The sequence below is a fragment of the Camelus ferus genome, chromosome 16 (assembly GCF_009834535.1).
Source record: "Camelus ferus isolate YT-003-E chromosome 16, BCGSAC_Cfer_1.0, whole genome shotgun sequence".
Lineage (NCBI taxonomy): Eukaryota > Metazoa > Chordata > Mammalia > Artiodactyla > Camelidae > Camelus > Camelus ferus.
The window spans coordinates 41,858,371-41,877,892 of NC_045711.1; the positions used below are offsets into that span (position 1 = coordinate 41,858,371).

General features: G+C 46.1%; 2 pseudogenes; both read left to right on the plus strand.

The window, feature by feature from the left end:
* The first annotated feature begins 8,698 nt into the window (after nucleotides 1–8,698).
* Nucleotides 8,699–9,429, plus strand: LOC116669302 (annotated as a pseudogene).
* A 7,276-nt stretch (nucleotides 9,430–16,705) lies between these two features.
* On the plus strand, nucleotides 16,706–18,506 carry LOC102517463 (annotated as a pseudogene).
* The last annotated feature ends 1,016 nt before the right edge of the window (nucleotides 18,507–19,522 follow it).

The following is a 19,522-nucleotide window of genomic DNA, read 5'->3' on the forward strand; positions in this document are numbered from 1 at the left end:
CTCTGGGGGAAGTAAGCGGACATGTCAGGACACTCAAGCATCCCTATGGAGAGGTCCATGAGGCAAGGAACGGAGGCCTCCTGCCAACAGCCATGAGAGTAACCCATGTTAAAAGTAGGTCCTCCAGCCCTAGTCAAGCCTTCAGTTGACAACAGGTCTGGCTGACAGCTTGACTGTAACCTCATGAGACAGAACCATCCAGATCAAACACTGCCAGATACCTGACCCACAGAAATGATGAGATAATGCACTTAGGTTGTTTTAACCTGCTAGGTTTTGGGGTAATTTGTTACACAGCAAGAGATAAGTAATACCAAAAAAAAAATTCTTTTTTTAATGCCCAGAAGGGCGGGGCAGGCAGTTTTGTAACTCATACAAATTATCACTTATCTGCTGGCTGGTTCTGATGAGAGGGGCACTGCCACCACTGCCCAGCCTTCCTAGGATCCTCCTGCAGTTTCAGAGACTCCTGGACCAGGTGTGGGTTTAGCATCTCCGCAAAGAATGTCAGATTCCCCTGCAGGCAACCTCCCCTCTCCAGGTCGGAGGTAAGAAGAACTAGCAGGGGTCTCAGTCCATGCTCTCAGGTTCCAGCCTGCCTCGCCCTCCCCCACTCTCCAACCACCTTCCCTTCTTGAATGTCTGCCCTGCAGACACAGAGTTCCAGCATCGGACATGAAGACAACAGCTTCACAGAGACTGTTTCCATGATTAAATATGTTACATCAAAGGTGGTAACAAATCCCTTTACAGAGCTGAAGGTGGTTCTGCTGCTCTGACATGGCCCTTGGAGCCTCTGAAGGCTCAGAGGCAGAGCACAGGCTGAATTTAACTTTGGGAAAGGTGTGGTGCCTCCATGTGGGCCTTCCTCACTTTCTCGTTGTGGTATCTGGCCTGAGCCCCACCCAGAAGAAGCACCAGGCCTCACTACCCCAGTGGAGTGTCAGGACGCCAGGGTCTAGCGGCAATGGCCTTGGAGTTCTCAGACCTGGTTGGAATCCCCTCTTGACAATTACAGACTACATGACTTTGAGTCACTCTACCCATCAACCTCAGTTTCCCCAGCTGTAAAAGACGGGTTTAATGCTGACCTAAAGGGATCACTGACACTAGCTAAGCTGTGTGGATCATCCATTAAATAGTGGTGATTATTCTGATTGGTCCTCATGGCTCAAGGCCAGCTGGTTGGAGCTTGGACGGGGAAACCCCAGCATTTTTCATGTCCCTCCAGTTCCTTTCGGTGATATCAAGTGACTAAACTTTATCCTTACCACCCCTCCTGAGGCTATTGGGAAAACAAATAAGAGTTTATGTGAGGGGGGAGGGTATAGCTCAGTGGTAGAGTGCATGCTTAGCATGCATGAAGTCCTGGGTTCAATCCTGAGTACCTTACTAAATAAATAAACCTACTTACCTCCCCTGACAAATAAAAAAAATTAAAAAAAAAAAAAACAAACAAAGAAACAAAACAGAGTTTATGTGAGTAAATGTCTTAAAAGATGCTATCACAAAGGAGGGGTCTCCAGTGATGACAGTCAGATGGTGCCAGAAGGGACTTAGAGGTCATCTCTTCCAGTATCTTCACTTTTATAGTCTCCAGACTTTGAATTTCATTGGCATGGCCAGAGGAAGTTGGGGGTCAAACCTGGGAGGGTAAGAGGTTGTCAGAAAAATTTTCAGAGACCAGGAGGGGCAGAAGGGAAGAGCTCTGGCTAGCTGCTCTCTCTATACATATTTATGCACCTATCTACAGGCGTCTGTTTTAATCTATCCACATTTCTAGCTCCTTAGTAAACATTTATGTGGCACTTAACTATGTGCCAGGCAGCATTCCAAGCCCTTTATGCAAATATTAATTACCATTTATGAAGAACCTACTATGTAAATGCAAGCTCCTGGCATATGCGTTCCCATTCAGCTCTCCCAGCAACCCTGCAAAGTAGCTGTAACTGTCTTCATTCTGAGGTTAGCAAACTGTGACTCAGAGACTTGCCCAACGTCACAGAGCAAGCAAATGGGGAAGCTAGGGTTCTGAGTTTTGTGAGATGCCAAAACCCACATCCTCCCACTAAGGCTGGCATGTTAGAAATCCAGGCAGGGTGGAGGCTGCCAGGGTGGGAAGAATCACCTCGTTTGGAGAACTAAAGCTGAGATGGTTTACAAAGTTCCTCCACATCTAAAGAGGTCTACAGGACTTGCTAGCAGGGGTTTGACAATCCCTTTCCCATTTTCTTCACATTAAAAGTGAATGAACTGGAAAAGTTCAGGGAGTAACCTAAGAACAGTTGTGTTCCAGCCACGTTCACCATTAAAAAGAGTTTTCAATACATCTATCAAAATTCATCAAATTATACATCTCAAATATGCGTAGTTCACTGTATAGGAACCATATCACAATAAAGGTACTAAAAAAAAAAAAGAGTTTTCAGATGGGCAGGGAAAAAGTGGAAGGCTTTTTATAAAAAGCATCTGTAGACCCTTTCAAGTTTCACCATTCTTTTCAGGAATGTTCTTGTCTCTCCCCAAGAGGGCACAGCCTGGCCCCTGAACTAAAGCAAGTCAGGGAGAATGGATGTTAAGCTCCTACTATGCACCAGGCATTGTATACACATCATCTTGCAAGAAGTCTGCAAAGTAAATATTTTCATTCTCCCTTTACAGCTGAAGAAGTTGAGGTTCAGAGGAATAAGCGGATGTGCTGAGGAAGGGGTGGAGGTGGGATCTGAACTCAGACCTGGTTGACTCCTGAGCCTGGAGGCTCCTTCTCCACAATTCACTGTCTCATCAGAGGGCAGTCAGGCCATCGGGTGGGATGGCAGTTGGGTCAGAGCTATCCTGCTCCACAGGAGGAAGTCCTGACCAGCCAGGAACAATTCTTCAGGATGCTCAGAAGCAAACTCCATTTCCCTTGAGCTTCTGCTTCCAAGGCATCATGGCAGCAGGGCCAGGAGCGGGCAGTCTCAGAGATGCCCTTTGCTTTGCTATTTGTGCTTCAGAGCAGCAGCCCTGAAGTCCATCGAGCCCAAGCTCCCATCCTGAGTAGTAGTCCATTCCCTGCTTGAATACTTCCAGGGACGGCAAGCCCACTCCCCACGAAAGCATCTTTAACAGGACTGCCCTTCCAAGCAGTGTTAGCTCAAGCCCTCCAAGCCCCTGTCAGTCCATTGGTAGACACTGGGCCACCCATAATAGGAATCGGCCTCCTCTGGCTCTGTCCCCAGCAGTTCCCACAGACCTTCCTCGGAACACCCTGCAGGTGTCTTACAGGTGCTCTGCTTTGGATGTACGCTTCCCAGAACTCAACCACCCACTTCAAAAAAGCTGACTTTTTAAAAAAAAAAACCCAATCTTCAGTGTCCAGAAGAGATGTGAAGCCACCATACTGTCATAAAGCCACCATTGGTCAACTGTGATGCTCTTTCTGGCATGGTCATGAAATTGTCCACTCCTTTGTGTGGTGCTCCTGGGACTCAGGTGTGAGCACCAGGGATCCTCTCTCCCCACATCACCCTTTTCTCTTCACCCTGTCCTTGAACTTCACTTGTGTTCTTTAACTCTCTTTCCTTAGGATGACTTCTCCCCAGGAAGCCCTTATACAAATAGACCCTCAAGAATCTTCCCCTCTCGTCCTTCAGGCCTGCTCTGACAGGCCTAAATTCTAGAGTAAAATCAGCCTAGGCAATAATAATAGCTAGTATCTATTTATTCATTCACTCATTCATTCATTCAACAAGTATTTATTGGGTCCCTACTTTGTACCAGACAGTGTTCCAGGTGCTAGAGATACAGTAGTGCCCAAAGACAGACAACAGACAGAATTCCTGCCTTCATGGAGCCCAAGTTCTGGAAGGCTCTCTGGTGCTTATGAGACACCAGGCCCTGCTATAAGCATCTTCTGAGTCTGAGCTCATTTCATCCTCATAGCTCTTTGAGGTTTCCTATTAAACACCCAGTTTACAGGTGAGTAGACTGAGGCACTAAGAGGTAGGTAACTTACCCAGTAATAATAACCACCATTTCTTGAGTCCTTTCACCGTATCAGACATGGAGTGGGGATGAGGGGCGGGGTGGAGCGTTTTACTGGAGTGAGTCTTGCTGCCTCCCTGAAGCCTGGAGGGAAAGCAGAAGGGAGACGACGGCGTCCAGAGGTGCCAGCACTGTAGGCAGGGGCACCTCATGACAAAGCCAGTCAGCTGGGTGCTCAGTCCGCTGGGAGTGGGAGCGCCGCCAGTAACTACAGGCCACGCTTGCATTCCAAGTGGAGCCCCAGCTGGTTCCAGAGGTGACCGCGTTTCAGGACCCACAAATGATCAGAAACTGGGAAATATTATTGTCTGCAAACTTTGTACTAGAAATATCGTGGGGGGTGGCGAGGAGGATAAAATTAACACTCGCGGGTCTGTGGGAAAGCCAGGGGCCCGGGGGATACGGGGTGGGAGGCGGGGGTGGCGGGCAATAGGGCTGAATTCCAGTCCTAGCCTTCCCAGGCTGGGCTGCGCTGCCTCGGTCAAGGCACGCCCACCCTCCCCCAGGTCTCAGCTGGCCCATCTGTGACCGTCAGGGCTCTGACCCTAGGCAGAGGGTGGGGAAGAGCAGGCTCAGAAGCCTTGCTCGGGTTCCCGTCTCCTAGCCGGACGCGGGGAGGTGGGTACGGGCAGCCGAGGGAAGCGGGCTCCGCTCCAGCGCCCGGGGAAGGCGCTGAGGGCTCGGGCGCCCCCTGCGGGCGGAGAAGCGCCATGCGGCGCCCGCGATCCAGGCCGGCGGGGAGGGGGCCGGACCGCTGCTCCGGCGGGCTAAACAGGCCGTGGGATTATGTCACTACGGAGAAAGGAAATGAGTCACCGCTCGCCGGGGCAGTGGGGCGGCCAGGGGCGAGTGCGGAGTTGCGACCACAGGAACCTGGGACAACTGCAGGAAGTGAGAGGAATGTGGGCCTGGCTGCAGCAGCGCGGCCCCCTCCGCTGCCCCTGACCCCGGTCCCTGCAGAGGGCAGCCAACTTGGGGGCGGGGGATGGCTGGGGGAGGGAGGGAGCGGCCGGAGGCGGCCGGGTGGGGTGGACCTGGGGTGGCTGGAGGACCATGGGGTCAGAGCCACGCCCAGGGCGCCCCAACCTGAAAAACAGCCCAGGTCATCTTTCCATCAGCCTAGCCGGACTCCTGGCTGGCTCCCCATTGCCCCCTGGAACAGTGCTCAAACCTGAATGAACATCAGAATAATGCCAGAGGTTTGTTAAAACCCAGACCCCAGGCCCTACCCCAGAGTAGGTCAAAGTTGAGGCAACAGGAGTGCGTTTTTAACAACCATCTAGAAGGTGATGCTGAAGCCGGGGTCCTTGAGTAGAGCTCCATCTTACTAGAATAGAGCCCAAGCCACTTAGCTGGCCCGTTGCCAGTGGTTCCTCTAGCCTCACCTCTCCCCACGTCCTACCCCCTGCACACCTGTTCTAGCAGGACTCAACTACTTATTTTTTGCTGTTCCTTTCCTCTGTGTGTTTACACAGGCTGTTTCCTTTGACGAAAACACCTTCCCCTCACTCCACTGCTGCCCAAACTGGCTGGCTTCTACCAATCCTTTAAAATCTTCTCCATGGGCTATATCAAAAAGCACAAGCAACAGAGTGAAAAGGCAGCCCACAAGTCAGGAGAAAACACTGGCAAACTCTACACATGATAAGGGGTTGATATCAAGAATTTATAAAGAACTCCTATGAATCCACCAAGAACACACACAACATGAGCTGAAAATGGGAAAAGGACTTCAACAGACATTTCCCCAAAGAAGGTATATAAATGGCCAATAAACACAAGAAAACATGCTCGGTATCACTAATCACTCAAGAAATGCACATCAAAACCACAGTGAGATACCACCTCACCCATTAGGATGGTTACTATCAAAAAACAAGTGTTGAAAAGGATGTGGAGAAACTGGAACCCCTGAGCACTGTTGTTGGGAATGTAAGATGGTGCGGCTGCTGCCACAAACAGTATGGTGGTTCCTCAAGATGAGGATTATGAGCCAGCAATTCTACTTCTGGGGATATACAGGAAAAACTGAAAGCAGATTCTCGAAGAGGTATGTGTATCCCCATCTTCACAGCAGCATTATCCACAATAGCTAAAAGGTGGAAACCCTCCAAGCATCCGTCAGCAGATGAATGGATAACACAATGAGGTAGATACAGATAATGGAATATTATTCAGCCTTTAAAAAAAGAAGGAAATTCTGAACAGGCTACAACATGAATGAACCGTGAAGACATTATGCTAACTGAAATAAGCCAGTCACCAAAGGACAAATACTGTAAGATTTCACTTATAAGAAGCACCTAGAAGAGTCAAATTCTTAGAGGCAGAAGAATTGCCAGGGACAGAGTGGGGAAGCCAGAAGTGGGAGTTATTGTTATGAAACAATATTATGGAGTTTCCATTTTATAAGTTGAAGAGTTCTGTGGATGGATGATGGTGATGTTGCACAATGTGAGTGTACTTAATGCCAATGAACTGTACACTTAAAAGTGGTTAAGTTGATAAATTTTAGGTTATGTGTATTTTACCATAATTCAGATTTAAAAATAAACCATCTCAGTGGCAGCCTCTGAGTGCCTGCTTCCCCTCCCCCTCCAGAACAGACCAAGCCTCCTTATTTACTCCCACTGTACCTAATACCTCCAGGAAAGTACATGCCACACTGTAGGGGTTCTGGCATTTGTTTATTGTAATTCACAAATTTATTGTGAATTAAATGGAGACTGGGCTCCCTGAGGGTGAAAAACCACTTAATTCGGTGCCCTCTGCACATAAACAAGTGGGGTGAGCATTCAGGAAGGCTTTGACCCACAAATGGATGGGGAATGAAGGTCAAAGAAAGGGTAAGTGGATGTGCAGGTGGGTGGATGCATGGACAGATGGATGAATTAACAGATGTGTGGGTAGAAGGACAGCCGCCCCCAGAGTGTGACAGGGCCCCTGCAGTATCCTGGGCACTTTGCAGTGGAGTGGGAGCCTGTGCCAAGAGGCTGTGCCCGCTGACCTGGTGCAGTGGGGTGGACAGCCTGGCACAGTTTCCAAACCTGGACGTGAGTTTTGAGTGTGAGTCCTAGGCCAGGGATACCCCACACTCCCTCTGGCAACTGTCACAGTAAAACTGAATGAGTCCGGAGACCTGCATTCTTCTCCCAGCTCTGCATTTGCTCTGTGACCTTGGACAAACGGCTCACTCTCCCTGGGCCTCTATGTCCCAATCTATAAAGTGGGAAAGGGACAAGATGCCAAGGTTTTGCCTGGTTCTACATCTCATCTTTTTCTTTTTTCTTTAATCAGTTTTTTAAAGTTAGTGATGAAATATTTTCAATATTTCAAAAGGTACAAAAAAATACTACGACAGACATCCATGTACTTGCCCACACAGATTTAACAAATGTTAACATTTTGCCATATTTGCTCCAGATTTCTTTTTACAAATTAAAAAAAACCCTGATACATCGAAAGTCCTTCCATTCCTCCCCTGTTTAAATAACTACTACTCTCAAGTTAATACAGATCCTTCTCGTCTGCCTATATATACTCTTACTATGTAGCTATATATCAATATGTACAATAGGATATTAATAATTAGATAAATACTACATAACATAAGCTACATATAAATAATATATATCTTAACAATGTTTTCATAAATAGTATCATACTGTGTAAATCCTTTGAAACTTGTTTTGCTCATTATTATGTTTTTCAGATTCCTCTGTGTTGATACATGTAGATCTGATTAATTCTTTTTTTTTTTTTTTTTTTTGGTTCTTTTTGTTGTTGTCATTGAAGTATAGTCAGTTTACAATGTTGTGTCAATTTCTGGTGTATAGCATAATAGTTCAGTCATACATATACACACATTTATTCGCTTTCATATTCTTTTTCATTATAGGATACCACAAGACATTGAATATAGTTCCCTGCTCTATACAATATAAACTTATTGTTTATCTTGATTAATTCTTGTTAAATGCTGTTCATATAGTTTTCCATTGTGTAACTAAATGTTCCTTTATTCATCCATTCTCTTTCTGATATACTGTTCCTCGTTTCCTTTTTTGTTATCAGACACAGCACTGCATGAGGATTCCTGCACGTGTCCCTCCTGCAAACACGGGGGGCTTTTTACTGAGCATATAGTCACTGTATCACAGTGCACGGGTATCTTCAGCTTTTACTAGATGGTGGAAAATTCCTCTCCAAAGTTTCCCTGAAAACCTTGGGGCCATATTGTTTCAAATTTCAGAGTGCTTCTGGCTTTAAAATGTAATATGCTGAATGATTCCATTTCTTCTTGAAAAGACCAAACTACAGTGGATGGGAAACAGATCACTGGTTGTCAGGGTTAGAAGGGGTGGTGGGGAGGGGGTGATTATAAAGGAAAAGAAGAAGGGAGTGTTTGGGTTTGTTCTGTATCCTGATTGTGCAGTTACACAAATCTATATATGTGTTAAAATTCTTAGATCTACACAAAAGGGAAAGAAGAATCCATTTCACTGTATGACGACTTAAAAAATAAAAATGTTTAAATGTAATATGGTAGATATACTGCATCTTACCTAAAACCCCCAGTGGGGTTTACAGTGGCACCCCATAATCAAACAGGAATATTTTGTCAACAAAATATATGAACAATCACACTAAATGGGATAAGTTAAGGCTATAAATAGGCAGTGTGCTCAGGGGTCTTGTGGACCTGTCTCTTGGTTCAGCAGTGTTTGGACGGAACAGACCCAGGGATGCCCCTTGCTCCAGCCTCCAACCGCCGTTCAGCTTTTTTCCAGTCACAACCTTCAGAACCAGCCACTCTGCTACCCCTGGCCTCCAGGGCCAGCCAACACCATTTTTTGAGCTTAGCTCCTTATTAGTGATCAACCGTGAGCCCCGAGATTCATCAGTATTATTCCACCAAGGTGGAGATTGCCCTCACCCACCTGGTCACCGTACACCTGCAAGCCTCTAACACCTACCTCTCTCTGGGCTTCTATGTCCACTGCGGGGACTATGTGGCTCTGGAGGGTGTGGGTCACTTTTTCCACAAATTGGCCGAGGAGAAGCACGAAGACACCCAGCATCTCTTGAAAATGCAAAATCAGCCCTCTTCCTGGACGTGCAGAAGCTATCTCCAGATGAGTGGAGTGAAATCCAGGACGCTATGGAGGCTGCCTTGCTCCTGGAAAAGAACCAGAACCAGGTCCCTTTGGATCTGCGAGTCCTGGACTCTGCCCTTGTAGACCACCCCCACTGCTGCGACTTCCTGGAAAGCCACTCCTGGATGAGGAGGTGAAAGTCATCAAGAAGATGGGCGACCACCTGACTAACCTCCACAGGCTGGCTGGTCCCCAGGCTGGGCCAGGCCAGTATCTCTTCTAAAGGCTCACCCTCCAACATGACTAGGAGTTTCTGAGACCCAGCGGCCTTTGAGAAGCCCCTCTGGCATCAGGGCTTCTGCCTGAAGCCTCTCTGCAGCCACTGGGCAGCTTTTTAACCACCCTGGAGCCCGCTCCCAAGCCTTGGACCAAATGGAAACAATAAAGCTTGTTGCAGCAAAAAAAAAAAACAAAAACAAAACAAACAAACAAACAAAAGACTATAAATAACCTCAAATTAGTTCACATCAGGTTTTTTTTTTTAATATTGTGGTGAAATACACCTAACATAATATTTGTCATTGTAATCATTTTTAAGCCTACATTCAGTGGTGTGGAATATATTCACATTTTTGTACAACCATCACCATCATCCACCCACAGAACTATTTTTTTCATCTTGTAAAACTGAAATTCTGTACCCATTAAATAATAACTCCCCATTCTGCCCTCCTCCCAGCCCCTGGCAAACGCCATTATAATTTCTGTCTTTATGATTTTGACTGCCCTAATATACCTCATATAAGTGGAATCATGTAGTATCTTTTTGACTGGCTTAGTTCATGTAGCATAATGTCTTCAAGTTTCATCTATGTTGCAGTGTACTGCAGGATTTCCTTCTTTCTAAAGGCTGAATAATATTCCATTTTATGGCTATACCACATTTTGCTTAACCACTCATCTGTCCATGGATATTTGGCTTGCTTACATGTTTTAGCTATTGTGAATAATTCTCCTATGAACTTGAGGTACAAATATCTCTTCAAGACCCTGCTTTCAGTTCCAAATCAGGCTTTGTCATGAAGTGAGTTTAAACCAAATTTGTTGAAGGTGAGGTGGGAACTTTTGGTTTTCAGAGTTATTTTGATTTTGGAATTGTGGATAAGGATGGTAGACTTGTACAAATTTATATTCCCACTAGAAATGTATGAGTTCTCATTTCCCCTTATCTTCACTAACATGGTGTTATCATGCTTTTTAATTTTTGCCAATCTGATGGGCATGAAATGGGGTCTCATTATTTTTATCTGAATTCCCATGATTACTAGTGAGGTCGAGCATTTTTCATTTGTTTATAGCTATTCTGGTTTCCTCTTCTGTGAATTTCATGTTTCTCTTAAATTCTTCTTCTTTTACTAATTTATAGGAATTCTTTATGTATTCTGGCTGCAAACAAGTTGCAAAGAATTGGAATATCTTGCCTTTTCATTGTTATAGCACCTTTTGTCATAAAGAAGTTTAAAATCCTATGATCATTGAATGTATCAATATTCTCCATTATGATGTGAACACTTTTAGTCTTATTTAAGAAACTCTTCACCACTTCAAGTTCATGAATATATTCTTTTGTAGATTTTTTTTAAGTTTTAAAGTTTGGCTTCTTATATTTCATTTTAAAAAATATATGGAATCTATCTCTGCATATGGTGTGAGGAAGGGATCTAAAATTTTATATTCTGCATACATTAGCCAGTCCTCTGCTATAATGATCATTTGGTCTCTTCTTCTCCCACTGATTTATAGTAATGCCAACCCTGTCATCGTCCTCATCAATATGTGATCCATCTCTGGGTCCTCTATTCAGTCCCGAGGTCTCCTTGTCTATCTTTGCTAATAGTAAATCTTTAAATCTGGTAGGACAAACCCCTCCCTCCTTATTCTTCTTCAATAGGGTCTTAATTGTTCTTGGCCCTTTACTTTGTAATATACATTAAAGGGAAACTCCTCTGTTTTCATAGGAAGAAAAAAAAACAGTTCTAAGAAACGATTCTAAGAAACTTGATTGCCTGGTTTCTTAGCCTACAGCAAGTTAAAAGCTTCAACTTAGAAGAGGAGATGCAGAGAGGAAAGTATGTTGATAACTAAGTCTGACAAAGACAGAAAAGTCCAAATAACTCTCAGAAATGTATATGGGAATATAAGAGAGTAGCAGAGCGGAGCCACTCACTCCCAGAATCTTGGAGGCGTGACTATGCATTTTAGAAACAGAAGGCAGCTGGGCTTCACCTAGTCATTTAGGAACCACCTTCACCCTGTGGCTTCCAGGATGCCCTAGCTGTGGCCGGGCTGCAGTCCCTTCCAGTTGGAGAGAGCATGACCCTATGGTCCCGTCCTGCTGCACAGGACTGGGAGACACAGACCTTTGCTGGGGCACCAGGTCACAGAGGGCCTGTAGGCCACTGTAGAACTTGGCTTATACTCTGAGACAGGGAGCCTTTAGAGGGTCTTGATACCAGCAGTGACTTGGCCTGATTTGTAAAAGATCCCTTCGTCTGCCGTGATGAGAATGCTTGGGGGAAGGGTAGTAAGGGAGGAGAGCAAAAGCAGGAAACTCTGTTTGGATGACCTGCTTTCCTGGCTCCCTCCTGCCCTCAGGCAGAGCTGACCTCTTCCTCCTTTGTTCCCTGTGCTTCCATGACATCTCATAGTTTAAGCGCTTGTTGTTTGCTTGTCTGTCTTCATCCAGGTTGATGTATCCACAACACCTGGCTCAGAACAAGAGCTTGGCAACAGATGGGGCAAGCATGTTAAATTCAACTGACATAACAGGTAGAACCTGGTATGTTGGTTTAGGGTTCTTCGACTACAAGCAACAGAAACCAACTCTGTCTTAAGGAAAAGAAAACTTGTGAGATCCTCAGAACCCACAGGAAGGCTGGAGAACTAGACTTGGAAGAAGCATGGGAAACAGAAGTTCCTTACCCATTAGGTTATGCTGCTGGGATGCACATGCCAACTATCCCTCCCAACATTGTTTCTGAGTCCCAGGAAAGGGTCTCACTGGAAGGACTTGGGTCATGTCTCCAGGCTTTGGTTACACTTGGGCAGAGAGAGGAAGAATTGCAGCTGAGAAAACCTCCAGACACCCTGTTGGTTTCCATGAGGGGAGGGCAAGGTTCCCTGATTCATTGTCTCAGCAAAGCTATGCTCGTGGGGGGCAGGTCATGGGAAAGGAAACCAGCGAGCTGTTAGGGGAAATGAATGCGGAGTGGCAAAAAGCCAGCAAGCATCCACTACAATTTCCCAGGGCTAGAAAAGCACAGAGGCAAGAATCGTGACCTGTGACCTATGACCTACGACCTGTGGGCTGTGAAGGAGATGCATCTTCCTCACCTTTGCATCCCTGGTGCTTAGCTCAGCACCTCGTACTTAGTAGGTACTGACCTAATGTTTATCTGGTGAGTGAACAGATGATATGACCAGTTACAGAAGCCCAAAGGCTATTAGTGTTTCTTAAAACACCAATTTTATGAATAAAAGGGGATGAGATAGCAGCAGCCTCGATAAAGAGATCTGCCAAAAAGGAAAAAAAAAAATCTGTCTCAAGGGACAAATTGTAGCCCTGTTCCTTCTGGCCCTTCCCATGGGCCCCGTCAATCTAGCTCTGAGCAGGATTAACATTCATTTAAAGCAATTGGCCCCATGCAGTCCTGGCTGATTGTGTTGGATGCTGTGGAGAAACTGGGCAGCAGGGGGTGGACCAGCCTCCAAATCCTCTCAGAAGCTCATGGATCTGGCCTTGATATGGTGTCCAGGCATGGGGTCCAGCAGCCTCAAAGGAAGAGCCAAGCGGGAAGTTTTGATTCTGGGGGCCACTAAGTTGATGTCTTCCAAGGAAATCCACCAAGAAGTGACCCCATCCAGGTCTGGGGGGTTGGCTGCAGAGCCAGCCTGGGGGCCCACACAGACCAGAGGGCTCCTGGACCTGGGACATTGCAGAAGTGCCCCAGGTGCCCCTCAGGAGTGAGGGGGAGGAGGAGGCTGCATATGGAGCCCTCAGCCCAGGTGACTTCAACCAGAGCAGAAACACTTTCAGATTCCCGGGGAAGTTCTGTTTGAATAGAGTCTGTTTGTGTAGCAACGACAACAAAGTTTGGGACTGAGTTCACCGAACCCTTGCACCCCTTTTCATGAAGTGGTTTGTGTATGCACGTGGGAAGGACACATTAGGTACGTGACCTCATTAAGCCCTAGTTTCCTCCTCCATAAAATGATAACAGAAGACATGGTGAGATTGCATGGGATACATCCGTTCCGGGCTGGATGTGAGTTTGACAACCTCACTGATGTTCTGTCTTCTCCCTGTATATTCCTGTTTCCTTTCCCACATTCAGGCAGTTTTGCAGGTTGTAGTATAGCAGAGAGGAAGAAGCAGGGCAGCAGAAATAACAAAAACATCTTCTTTAAGAACCTAAATCTTAGGTGAACCGAGCTGGTTTGTAGAGGCGATAAAAGGGGGAAAGAGGATTCACGCAAATGTTCTGGACACCTTGGCCAGAAGCAGTGTGGAGAGGGGTCCCCCGCAACCCAGTGCAGAACCAGGAGCCCCTGGCCTGGAGAAGAATGACAGAGCGGGAGCCTGAAGGGAGTGGTCTGGGGATGCCTTTGGGCTCTGACTGTGACTGTGACTGTGAAGAAGTCACAGGAAATCGTCGGACCTGAAGGATGGGGACCTGCGGATGCACAAGGACAGCCTAAGTGACACAGGGATTGTTTCACCAAAACGCCACCCTACCGCGCATTACTGCAAGACCTTAGATCTAGGTCATAACTCCTGGAAGAAGTTCCCCATCAGCCTGATGGATAAGGGACTCAGAAATGAGGCCGGGTTACAGAAAACAAAGAAAGTTCTGTCTCGCCCTCCTGAGGCGCCTGGGCGTGGAGAGAAGACTCAACCCTCCGCTGCCCAGGGCCCAGAAGACAGGCCGCGCATGCTCCCTCCATCCCTCCTGCTGCCCTCCGCCGCGCATGCTCCGCAGTCCCCGGGCCGCTCTCTTCCGAGCCACTGCGCTTAGTGCTGCCCCCTCCCCAGGCCCCATCTGTTCTGCGGTTACTGCCCAGCTTCGGCTTCCTCTGGAGGGTGGAGCCACGTTTTCTGACCTGTATAAAACATTGTGGGCTGTTTACTTCTTCCTCTGGGTTACTAAGATTCTTACAGGAGCTGAGGAGAGGGCAGTGAGAAAGGGGGCTGGCTGATCCTTCGAGGCTCCCCGTGCCCCTCAACCCAGCCCTACACAGGGAGACACGGCCAGATCCCAAGACTTGGCAAGGCCGCCAGGGACATTTGCAAAGTGACAAAAAGGGAGGAGAGGCCTCAAAGGAAAACAACTTTCACACATCAAAATGCCTGGAAACGTTTTCTAGGCTCATTTTTCTTATCTGGGGTGATTTTCAAGGCCAACAGCGCCTGGGGCCTAAGGCTCCAGGAGGTGATGACTCAAGTGGCCCAGGAGATAATGCAGATGCTTCCTCTCTGCAGCCAGCGTGTGTGTCCATCCCAGGACAGGACGCTCCCTAGATCTTTAGAGCCAGTAGGGCATTTAGCCATCCCCTAAATCCAACCACCTATTTTCGGTAATGTGGAAACAAAGGCCTTAGGGACACGACTCTCCTGAGGTCACACCATTCCACAGATAAAGGATAAAGTGGCTTGGGGCCCTGAACTGGTCTCACCTGCACCCGGGCACCGTCTCCTTCTGCTTGTTGTGGGTCTCACTATGCCACAGCCACCGGATGAAGATGGGGCCATTGGCATGCCCGGCGCTGGTCCTCACCTGGGGCCAACCCCGTGCTTTGTAGTTTACATAAATGATGTCGTCCTATGTACCCCTCACAGTCATCTTCCAAAAGAGGCATTTTCATCCACATTTCAAATGAGGAAACTGAAGCAGGTGTGTTTTATTTCCCGCAGCCTGTGCTCATTCTATTTATATACTCATGATTGACACTTGGAGCACATGCTACATGCCAGGCACTTTCTAGACACCACATATGTCATCTTGTCCTCATCGTGGCAAGTACTATGACTATCCCTATGTTACAAATGAGGTCCCTAAGGCCCAGGGTGTAAGTGAGTTGCTCAGGGTAAGAAACAACCAACCAACCAAAGGGAGGACTCAGAAATCCAACATGCAGGGAGGAAGGAGAAGGGAGGAAAGCCACTGAAGTCTGCATTCATAAGCAAGTGACCACTGTGGGCAAATGGGGTTACCTACTGCACAGAACACATGTCAGGATTCAGCAGAGGGGTGAGGAGATGCTCCTCGTTGGTTAAGGATCACACCTCGGGTACTGGACACCCCTAGGTACTTCTGAGCTGCCCCTGTGTGGGCTTCATATCCAAGGAATGTCCTGAAGCAGAGATACAAGAAGCTATTACCTGCAGGTGACTCCTGGTGGGCCAGGAACAGCATCTGCTACCGTGAATTAGGTCCAATACATCAGTGCTCAACAAATGCTCATTCTCTTCTCTACTGTCTATGGGGACTCTTGTTTTGTTTGTTTGTTTGTTTTTTGGTTAACAAGACGTTCCTGGAAATCAATAAAATCAATTTCATTAAGTGTATGTCAAAATCTGATTTGCTTTTATAACACCATGAAATGTTCATATTAAAAAATTCACCGGTTACAAAACTTGTTTTGTCAGATCATTACTACCCAATCATGACTTCCTAAGAATCAGTCTCTATGACTGTTCATAGCAGCACTATTCACAACAGCCAAAAGGTGGAAACAACCCAAAGGTCCATCAATGGAGGAATCGATAACCAAGTTGTGGTCCATTCCTTTTTATTCAGTAATAAAAAGGAATGAAGTACTGATATATGCTACACACAGATGAACCTCAAAAACATTATGCTAAGAGAAGGAAACCAAACAGAAAGGTCACATCATGTACGATTCCATTTACATAAAATATCCAGAATAGTTAAATCCACTGAGACAGAAAGCTGATTCATGGTTGCCAGGCTGTGGGTAGAGAGGAATGGACAATGACCGCTTAATGGATACAGGGTCTCCTTCGGGGACGATGAAAATGTTTTGAAACTAAATAAAGGTGATGGTTGCATAACACTGTGAATATGCTAAATGCCAATGAATTGTTCACTTAAATGACTAATTTAATGTTATGTGAATTTCACTTCAATTAAAAAAAAAAAAAAAGAGGTGGCCGCCTTACCTGCCGGGAGCTTAGTCCTCCCACCACTGCCGCTCTCCCTCTCCCCTGTTCCTGTCGGTCTCCTCTCCATAGTTAAAGGCTACTTCCTCCTGCCTTAGCCACCTCGACATGGAAACTCTCTGCATACTCGCTCTTTCTCCCTCTGCCTGAACTATGCCTGACTCCCTTACTGGGGTCGGGTAGCCGACATGACGCGACAGAAAGAAGCTTTTGGCGACCCCATCCCGGACAACCGGGTCGCACTTCCGCCTCCCGGGCTCCGGAAGGTAGCGCGCATGCGCTCCCTGAGACTCCGGCGTTGTTGACTTCCCCTCCCACTGTGCCCTGCGAGCCGAAGCGAATCATGGATCACGCTTACACTGAGTTACGAGGCAGTAATAGTTCTGGATCAGTGGATGGTCTTGATGTTCGAAGATGAATTCCTATAAAACTCATCTCCAAACAAGGAAACAAAGCCAAAGCTTCACCTCGAACTCCAAGGACTATAAACAGAATGCCAGCAAAGGGTCCACCTGGTGATGAAGAAGGATTTGATTATAATGAAGAAGAACGGTATGATTGTAAAGGGGGTGAAGTATTTGGAAATCAGCGACTTCCCGGACACTTTTTTGGGGGGACTTTCAAATAAACATTTTAGGTGAGAGGATGATACACCAGTTCATTTCTGTGACAAATGTGGATTGTCTATTAAAATCTATGGGCAAATAATTCCATGCAAACTTGTGTGTTTGCTATGACTGTGCTATTTTACATGGAAAAAAAGGGAGATAAGATGTGTCCAGGCTGTAGTGATCCCATACAACGAACTGAGCAGTGAGAGAACACGATTCTCTCTTCTTGTGTAGCATTGTGCAAGGGTGCAAGAGAAAGTATTTGTCTCAGAGAGACTTACAGGCTCATATCAACCACTGCCATATGAGAGCTGGAAAACCTGTTCCCTGTGCTTCACTAGAGAATGTTCATCATCCTATTGCCCCACCACCAGCTGAAATCCAGGATCGGTTTATACTGCCACCAGACAAGCCACATTCCACCAAAACAGCACATCATGATGCCACCACCTCCTTTGTAAAACATGCCACTCGAGCACTATAATCAGCCACACGAGGATATATGTGCTTCTCTAGCAGAATTGGCCATGGCTCCACCTCCACCTCCTTCAGTCAGTCAGGAAACCTTTGGTATTTCAACAAGAAAACACAGAAATTTAATAACTGTCCCTATTCAGGATGACTAAGATTCACCACCTCCTACCCCAGCACCTGCTCACCATCATCCTGATTATCAGGGTCAACCAGTGGTATCTCACCCTCACCGTATTATGCCTTCATGGCAAAGTTATGCACCCCCCGCCCCCGCACCTCCTCTACCATCAATAAACCATCCCATACCACATCCTCCCCAGGCTGCAGGTATTCCTCACTTGGTTTGTAACCAAGCTCCACCTCCACCAATGACCCCTGCTCTACCACTAAAAACCCCTCTCCCTGGACATATTATTGCCCAGATGCCACCTTATATGAATCATCCTTCTCCTGGACCTCCCCCATCTCAACATGGTGGTCCACCCATAACTGTACCCACTCCTCACCAGTATAATCCAACTCTCTACCCCAGTTCACTGAAGATTAAGGAACTATGAGACCTCCATTTACACAACCAGTGGGAATGAGCTCTGGTATATGGCCTGCACCAAGAGGGCCACCTCTTCCTCCATGAATGCAGGGTCTGCATTATCAAAGCCCACTTTCTGGACCACATCATCCAGATCAGACAAGATACAGACTGTATTACCAATGACAGTTGTATTTTGAACTGAAGATATGATGAGGAAACAAAACTTGTATATAGTCAATCTTTTAATTAAGCTTTGATTGTTTGGGGAAGGAAAAGTACCTGTTCCTGAGGTGGCTGTAAAACACTTAGGGTCTTGTCTCCTAAAATGATTTTAAATCTTGACTTTAGGATTGATTTCAAGTACTGTGCTATAGTGCAGATAAGTAGTTCAGTTGAGCTCAGCTGTATTTTAACACCTTTGTTCCCCTAGTGTGGTAAATTGACCCAGAGGATCGTTTACAAAACATTTGAAAAAAAAAGTTTTTCATGGTTCCACTTTCAAAATTACTGCTTCTGTTAAACCTAATGTTTAGTTTTTCTTGTGATACATTTTGTAACCTGTGTAAAAGGATTAAATTTCAATATGGCTATAAAAATGCTATTTTTACGTGAATTTAAGTGCAGCAACACACTGTTTTTTAAACCATATGTTTTACCACCAGTCTCCCACAGTTACAATAAAATCCTAAAAGTAAAAAACAAATCATGGTGAAAAAAAAAATCATGGTCACATTATCCATCAGGAGTAGAGAGAAGTGATAAAGGCAAGTCTCAGATGCAATGCACAGGAAATAGGTCAGCTACCACCCTGACCCAGGTAGTCCTGCCAAAAGGGGTTCCCCAGCACCAAAGAACTGCAAATTAATTGAGAACAATGAAGTGTGAAGGAAAAGCCGGGCTGGGCTAACAAGATAACTCACAAATCTAAGTATCGGAATACTGATCTGAGTTCTGCTGGACTAACTTGTAAATCTAAGTTAATTAGTGTTGGTTTGCTGTTCATGTTTTTTTGCTAGCCAGCTGGATTTTCAAAGAGATATATCTGGCTTTGGAATGTTGGTTTGCTGCCTCCCTGCCTCCACTTTTGTGATAATGATGCTGCTAAAGCTGTTCCATGCGTATTGGCCGAATACCCCAAGCTTGTACTTAACCCTATAAAACCTCATGCACACATCTTGGAGGTGCTCAGAACTTCAGAGCAGAAGCCTCTCTGAGCCCGCCGGCGTAATACACCTGAGTACTCTAACCCTCCGAGTGGTGCTTGTTTCTTGGCTGGCCTGTCGTTTCTGTAACAGAAGTATTTTTTGTCTTTCAAATTGGAACCTGTTTTTACAAATAATACTCAACCCTGGTATGAGTATACTGAAAAGGCATTCTCATATTCTTCTGGTGGAATATAAATTAGTCTAGCCATTCTGGAGGAAGGTTTGGCATTTTGTACTACAAGAATTTAAAATGTTCATGTCCTTCTAAATGAAATATTTCCCATCCAGTTTTCATGTGCAGATGTTTCACTCAAGACTGCATTTTTAGCTGGACCTTA